The 8,345-nt window shown below is 41.8% G+C and overlaps 1 pseudogene; it reads left to right on the top strand.

Annotated features, from left to right (window-relative positions):
* Positions 1-3,852: 3,852 nt before the first annotated feature.
* Positions 3,853-4,015, top strand: LOC133774768 (U2 spliceosomal RNA; annotated as a pseudogene).
* Positions 4,016-8,345: the final 4,330 nt, after the last annotated feature.

Consider the following 8,345-nt stretch of genomic DNA (forward strand, 5'->3'; position numbering starts at 1 on the left):
ACTCTCGCAATTGAACTTTTATCATATATTATATCAAGTAATATTATTAAGGCAAAGCCTTAGAAATTGTATGACTAGGCCAAAGCTTATTTTTTTATTCTTGTAGTTACCTTTCTTTGAGAGACAGAGAGACAGAAAACAGAGCTCCCATGGTTTACTCCCCAAATAACGCATTATGTCCAGGGCTGGACCAGGACAAAGCCAACAACTGGGAACTCCATCTAGATCTCCCACATGTGTGGCAAGAACACAATTTCCTGAGCAGAAGGCTATCATGCAGCGCAGAGGTGGGACTTGGGACCCAGGAACTCTGGTATGGGGTGCGGGCATCACAGTCCATGTCTTAACTGCTACTCCGATTGCACATCCTGAAAGCTTAGATCATCGGTAAGTTCCCTCATACATATCACCAAATTGCACCTGAGAAAGGTAGAAGTAATTAATATTACTTCTGGTGAAATATGAGAGTCATTTATCACTGAGAAGTGTTCTTCTTGCTTTGATGTTTACCTTGTAATTATTTTTATGATTTTTTCCTAAGGACAAAAGTTTTTTTTTTTTTTCATTTTTATGTAGACAAAGAAATTAGTCTATACCTTCCTTAATTATTTTCACTTTTTAAAATGTTCAGTGTACCCAAAAAGTAGATTAAATGTTGGCACAAAGTTTTTCTGTCTTGTGTGGTTTCCTAGTAATTAGCAGTTAATTTATTTATTTTTATCCAAGAGGAAGAGAAACATAGAGACAGACAGTCAGAGTTCCATCTGCTGGCTGACTCCGCAAATGGCTGCCAAGAACTCAACTGAGGCCGTAGCTGGAAGACAGGAAATCAACACAAGTATCACCTGTGGATGGCAGGACCCTAACTGGTCGAGCCATCCCTCTCTGCCTCCTGGAGTAGCTAGAATCAGGAACTGGAGATGAAAATCAAACACAGATATTATACTTTGGGACACAGGCATCTTAAGGGGTGTCTTAACTGCTAGGACAAATGCTCACCCATCAATCCGTTTTTAATTTATTTTGGCCAGTTACTCAAATGGAAGACCTTTTAAAAATGTTTAGAATAGTATTTTCTTAAAATTATCATAATTGTAGATATTTATGGTATACAATGTGATGAGTTGGCACATGGGTTCAACATGTGAAGATCAAATCAGGTTAGTGAGCATGTCCATCTTTTTAAATATTAATTATTTTGATTAATAACTGTACATACTGATGATATACAGTGTGACATTTCAAGAATGAATTCAGGCTGGCACCGAGGCTCACTTGGCTAATCCTCTGCCTGCAGCGCCGGCACACCAGGTTCTAGTCCTGGTCGGGGTGCCGGATTCTGTCCCGGTTGCCCCTCTTCCAGTCATGCTGTCTGCTGTGCCCTGGGAAGGCAGTGGGGGATGGCCCAAGTGCTTGGGTCCCTGCGCTCGCGTGGGAGACCAGGAGGAAGCACCTGGCTCCTGGCGCTGGATCGGTGCAGCACCATTTGGGGGGTGAACCAACGGAAGGAAGACCTTTCTCTCTCTCACTGTCTAACTCTGCCTGTCCAAAAAAAAAAAAAAAAGGATGAATTCAATGTGCTGATAAAACAAGATTATTAACATTTCCCCTCTTTGTCCTGACTTTATGATTACTGCCTGTGAGCTCCTCTCTTGCGTTTGCTCAGAAACATCTCATAGGTTATTGTGAACTGTACTCGCCCCACTCTGCTTAACACCAAGCACTTCTTCCTCCTTTGTACCTGACTCGGTACTCATCATTGCTTCGAGAGTGAACCAGTAGATGGAAGTTTTATTTCTCCCTCACTTTGCCTTTCCAATTAATTAATTTAATCTTTTAAAATAATTGGTGGGTGGCCACTCTCAGTCCATAATCCCACAAGGAAACAATTAGCTACTGTTCCCTTTAGATCGGGCAAGTGTTTTATAATTTTCCACTGCTCACTACTGTGTTCCACTAGGTCCTCCTCTCTCCTGTACAGGCCTTACCTCAGCACTGTAGGCACTGAGTGAGAATTGTCAGGTCCAATAATAGATTAGACATATAGTCACAGAGAAGATTTATCATGGTTCCAGTTTCCTTAGGAAACAATGTTTTCCCTGCTCTCAGGAACAAAACCATTTCAAATATCTGTTGAGTTCAAGATGTGGTCTAATCCTGGAGGACCAACATTTGGGGGTACATATGGGGAAGATGGAGTATATACAGGTCAGTTTCTTGATAACTAGGAAGATTCTTGAATATTTGGGCTGCACAATAACAGCAAATATATCTTAGCATTTCACAGACCTTACATTCAGTGGCTTAAAAGAGGCTGCTTTTATATTCTAGGTCTGAGTTAAAATATGTGATAAATTAATATTTTGGTAATGCATGAAAGAGCAGATAAATAACTGAATATCCCATGTTGCAATTTCATGACTGGTAAGTTGGAGATTAACTGAGAGTGAGGATCAACTTGGAATGTGTGAGGCTGAAAATACAGGCAGTCCTCCATGTGCAAGGGCTCCATGCAAATTCTGAGTCAGCCAGTTGCAAATCAAAAAGGTTATAAAACCATGCACCTGTCGTTAACATGTTCAGACATTTTCCTTGTCATTATTCTTCACAGTAGGACAACTATTTGCAGGACATTTGCAATGCATTAGCAAGTGAGGATTTAAAGGATGCAGGAGGACATGGCCAGTTATGTGCAAATACTGTGCCATTTCGTATAAGGGACTTGAGGGTCCACAGATTTGGTGCCTGCAGGTCCTGGAGCCCATCAATATGGACAGTAAGGGACAGCTATAGTACAAAAGGATGGAGGAGCTGGTAGTAACTCCACCCAGAAGACAAAATTCATTGTCGATTTTACCAGAGAGATCCATGGGTCAGAAAATTTAACAAGTGAAAATGTTATTAGGTGATTTTCCAAATAGCAAAATAAGACACATTGTTTAAACCACTTATGTTATTCTGATTTGGGGGCAGTAATTCAAGACAATGAGAAAAGAATGACCAACTTATCTATAGTGCATGGCCACATCCTTTGTTAAGAGAGTTTACTTGGCATATTGGTGATGAAGTTGAGAGAAACAAATGATATAAAAAAGAAAAAACCAACATTCCTTCCAGCAAAAATCCTTAATAGAATGTTATAGTGTGAAGTGTTGTAGTACTGAATAAAGAATACAATATTAAACTTTCAGAGTACAAGTGAGAAGCAGACAGTACTGACCACTTCCAACTTCTGCGATTGTCACGTGGTTGTAGTGTCATGGAGATTGAGGCCCCTCCCTGCTACTTGCTATCCAACTGTTTGGTTCCAATATCTGCCCCTTCCTAAGATAGTGCCATCCCTTCTCCCAGCTCAGCAACTTCTCCCATTCCAAGGGTGTATTCTGACCTCAGGTTGCCCAAACATCTAAGAATCTAACCTCATATCCAACACCCTAGAAAGGAATACTTCTCAATGTCTTTCTTATGAGTCATAGATGCAAGTTTCCCCTCCACTTTTCTTTTCTATGCTGGTTGTTTCTAAAGAAGACACCAAAGTCAACTGAGAAACTCAACTTCCTTGTTTAGAACTCTTCACCACAAAGCAGCTTACTTGGTCCTAGGAACAGAGTCATTTTTCTTTTTAAAAGACTTATTTTCAAACTTGGGATCATGGGAGAATCCTGCAGGAGACACACACACTTCTGCTCAGAATGTGGTCTCTAGATCACAAACATGTGCACGCCCCTGACCTTGTACTGTGGTAACAATCCTACCAGGAGTTCCTAGTATTGACAGCTGTTTGGATTTGTTTTGGACATTTTACACGATATGGTGAGTAAAGTAGGTGAAATAAAATGCATATAGATAGGTATCACTTCTCTGCCTTTTGGCTAAGATCAAGTGTAGATAAATAAGAACAATTTTTGAAATCAGTTTTTTTTTATTTTTTTTATTTTTTATTTTTGACAGGCAGAGTGGACAGTGAGAGAGAGACAGAGAGAAAGGTCTTCCTTTTGCCGTTGGTTCACCCTCCAATGGCCGCCGCGGTAGCGCGCTGCGGCCGGCGCACCGCGCTGTTCAGATGGCAGGAGCCAGGTGCTTATCCTGGTCTCCCATGGGGTGCAGAGCCCAAACACTTGGGCCATCCTCCACTGCACTCCCTGGCCACAGCAGAGAGCTGGCCTGGAAGAGGGGCAACCGGGACAGGATCGGTGCCCCAACCGGGACTAGAACCCGGTGTGCCGGCGCCGCAAGGCGGAGGATTAGCCTGTTGAGCCACGGCGCCGGCCGAAATCAGTATTTTTATGTAAGATTATTTTCAAGAAAAAAAGGACTCGGGGCCGGAACCGTGGCTCAACAGGCTAATCCTCTGCCTTGCGGCGCCGGCACACCAGGTTCTAGTCCCGGTCAGGGCGCCGGATTCTGTCCCAGTTGCCCCTCTTCCAGGCCAGCTCTCTGCTGTGGCCTGGGAGTGCAGTGGAGGATGGCCCAAGTGCTTGGGCCCTGCACCCCATGGGAGACCAGGAGAAGCACCTGGCTCCTGGCTTCAGATCAGCGTGGTGTGCCGGCTGCAGCGGCCATTGGAGGGTGAACCAACGGCAAAGGAAGACCTTTCCCTCTGTCTCTCTCTCTCACTATCCACTCTGCCTGTCAAAAATGCAAAAAATAAAATAAATAAATAAATAAAAGAAAAAAAGGACTCGGAAAACTGCTAAAAACAAAGACTTCAGAAAGGTGGCAAGTTATATGCTACAATAGCTTCTAATTTATCAAAGAATCCCTTGGGAGGCATAATGACAAAAGGAATTCAGAATAGAAATGAAAAGCACTTAGTATTTTTAATAAACATAATAATCTTTTGGGATTGAAGAACACCTACAAAATTGTAGTAAGTAGATATATCTACAACTCAAGAAGGTAATAGGTGAAGAGGTATATTTCAGATCAAAATAAAATAATTCTGTAAAGTTGGAAGAAACTTTCTAAGTAATCTATACAATTAAAGCAACCCTACCAAATTTCAGTGGAACATAGTTTAATTAAAGATATCTAACTTCGTCTTGTAGATTAAGGACCTAAGCAGTCCCAGTAAAACTTGAAGTTTCCTAACTTAGTAGATATCAAATGTGTTAGACATTAGTAAAAAGTTAAACTATGAGGCCTTGATCCAGGAAGGACTGGAGGAAAATGTAGTAGCATTGAGTTTGTATAAAAAATTTGAAAAAGGTTGTATTTTAAATCAGTGGATTTATTAAATAGCTATGGAAAAATAAATTCTAAATGGCCAAGCAAAGGAAGAGACCATGTAAGAATCATTTAAGAAGTGTTGAAGAATTAAAAATGTCATAGGAATGTTATGAGGACATCTGCAGCTTATAAAACATTTTATGGAATGGTTATTTTTAGATGTGTGTCTACAAAGGAATTATGATTCTATCTTACTCACTTTCACCCCTGCTAAGTGCTGAATGGAAGGCTTGACCTCTGTCAGAAAACCACCTTTAATTTATGGATCACTTGACTAAGGATGGAAAGCGCACAGAAGTTAGAGAGCATCGGGGTCCCGTGCTCCTTAGGCCGAGCTGCCTGTGAGCTGGCTTATTGCTCCCACGGGAAGAATCCTCAGCCAGGAGCCCAGCGACTGCAGCTACAGCCACTTCATCTCTAGCTACCCCCTTCTTCCTCACGACCAAGGTGCCATCTGAGACTGAAAAGGGAGATCAGTTTAAAGCCTTAAGATGCATTTTACAGAACTAAGTAGAAGCATTTGGAAAGGAAGCTACTCAGAGTATTCCTTAGATGATGTCTATTCTGCATTTGAAATCATAATCAGAAAGCTAAATGAAATATAATAATAAAAATATCAGCACAGCAGACTATAAAGCAGATGAGACATCAATAGAGTTTGCTGTGGTTACAAAATATACAAGGTAAAGGGCCTATCAAGTCTCTGTATATAAAGTAAAATAAAGTGGCTAAAAGTTGTAGTCTGCACATTTAAGGAACCAAACCTGGGGTTCTTCTAATGGAACATTTCCTGGTATTCTCAGTCACAGCTCAAGGCAGAGGCCTGGACAGATGTGAGTCATCGACTCAGGGTATAGCTGGGAATGACGCATTATTTAATAGGGGAAAGGAAAATGTGAAGGCAGCACAGGCCTGTTCTCGGCTGATGCTGAGTCAGATCGTCAAAGGCAAACCTGGGAACACTTCCACCCTCCTCCCCGACCACGCCTGTCTCCTACTCCTAAACAGAAAGACTGGAAAAATGCCGTTTTAATGACTTCGTTTCTGAAAGGAGACATCCAGTTGTAGAAGTTGTTAGCAGTGGTCCTTGCCTTCCACTTTGATGCACTTTTGGTTCATGCATCTCCAGTTTAAATGCTGGAGGAACTCTCTAAATTCATCATTTACAAGAAATGGACTCTGGTGATTCCAGAGGTGGTAGGGTGGCCAGCTTTCTGGTGCAGCATAGATGACAGCAGGCATTCACACATCCTTAACGAATGACAATTTGGTGGTATCTATCACTATTTTTAAAAAAGATTGATTTTATTTATTTGAAAGGTGGAGTTTCACAAAGGGGGGGGGACAGGGAGGGGAAAGAGAAAGAGAGAGAAAGAGAGAGAGAGAGACACACACACACAGAGAGAGAAATGGGTCTTCCATCCACTGGTTCACTCCCCAAATGCCTGTAACAATCAGGGCTCCACCAGGCTGAAGCCAGGAACCAGGAGCTTCTTCCGGATCTCCCATGTGGGTGGCAGGGGCCCAGGCACTTGGGTCATCCTCTGCTGCTTTCCCAGGGACATGAGCAGAGAGCTGCATAAGAAGTGGAGCAGACTGGAACTGGCACCCATATGTGATGCAGGTGTCACAGGCAGTGGCTTTACCCGCTACACCACAGCGCCAGCCCCTCCATTGCTATTTTAAAAGCACACACCTTCAACCAACAATGCCACATCAAGCAATTCATCCAAATGAGCTTATTCTGCACATATGTACAAAATGTTTGTTCATTGTACTATTGGTTATAGTAGCAGCTTAAACATCAAAGGGATTTACATGATGGAAATATGACTTAGCTCTTGATACAATGCCAAAAAATATATAATTTTTGGTAAAAAAAGCAAGATGCACAATGTTTATATAATTTAGTGAGTGAGTTTTGTAAAAAGTATGTATGTACATCCACACTGTGTGTACCCATACGTGTATACAAATACATCTAGGGTGATATGCATATGTATATCTGTGTGATTATATACATATATTCCAAGCATTAGCTAGTAGCTACCAGAAATTGGCCCTGGTGAATCAACATTGTGTAGGAAGGGAACATTATTAGGAGAGAAATTTCTTTTTCCTGCACATCCCCTTGTGCCTTTAAATTTTAATCTTGTGTATGTATCAATGATTGAAAAATGCATGAGGAAACTAAAAACAAGTCACTGAAATGGGTCGACTGAGATACTGGAGGAGAATAATTAGAAGCGCCAGGAATTTTTCTTACCAGGGTTAGAGTCTGAAGGCCAAGGTGCAGTCTTGCTTAATGACCTTGTACGTCTTCGGGAAGCAGCGTCTATCAAAATTGGGAACTGGGGGTTTGGCATACAATTTGTGGGCTTAAAATTCACTGTCCTCAGAGTTCCTGGGGAGAGTGAAGAAGTGTGAAACGTGGCACTCCTCTGTATGTCTAATGTGTGCAGTTACCTAAATAGAAAGAACCATTTTAAATTCGCTGGAAAAGTTAAGTGAACACAAACGAAAACATGAGGGCCAAATAAAAGTGTTGGTAATTCCAAAAGAATGATGGTTCTGTAGTGTTGGAATAATTTGTGTAGGTGTTAAGGGGGCGCAGGAATTCAGCTTAGAGGATTTGTAAGCATGTTGAGGGGATGACAGCATGAGCAGGGGGGGTACAGGAAAACATTAATCTGGTGGTTATGAGCAGAAATAAAAAGAAACGCTGCATGTTCTACAGATATTTCAGAGCATTTAAAAATACGCTGGTAACTGTACATTCCCGCCGCACACATTGTAAACTGTGAGCATGGAGGTCAGAGAATGCAGACCGCATCAAGTAGCTGACAGCCAGGACTATGGGAGCTTAAATTGAAAATGTAAATAGAGTGAGTTAAGCCACTTTCTAAACAGGCATTGTAAGACTATGGCTACGAAAATCGTTTCTGCAGTCAGCTTGGGATTCAGATCCTGGCTCCCGACTCCATCCCTCACTGCCACCTGATCTTGGGCAAAATACTTATAATGTTTTGACCTTTGGTTTCCTCAACGGTTAACTGGAAATGATGATCCTATCTGCCTTGGAAAGGTTAAGGAGATGATATAGGGACGCACGTAGT

This window comes from Lepus europaeus, chromosome 15 (assembly GCF_033115175.1).
Source record: "Lepus europaeus isolate LE1 chromosome 15, mLepTim1.pri, whole genome shotgun sequence".
In the NCBI taxonomy this organism is placed as follows: domain Eukaryota; kingdom Metazoa; phylum Chordata; class Mammalia; order Lagomorpha; family Leporidae; genus Lepus; species Lepus europaeus.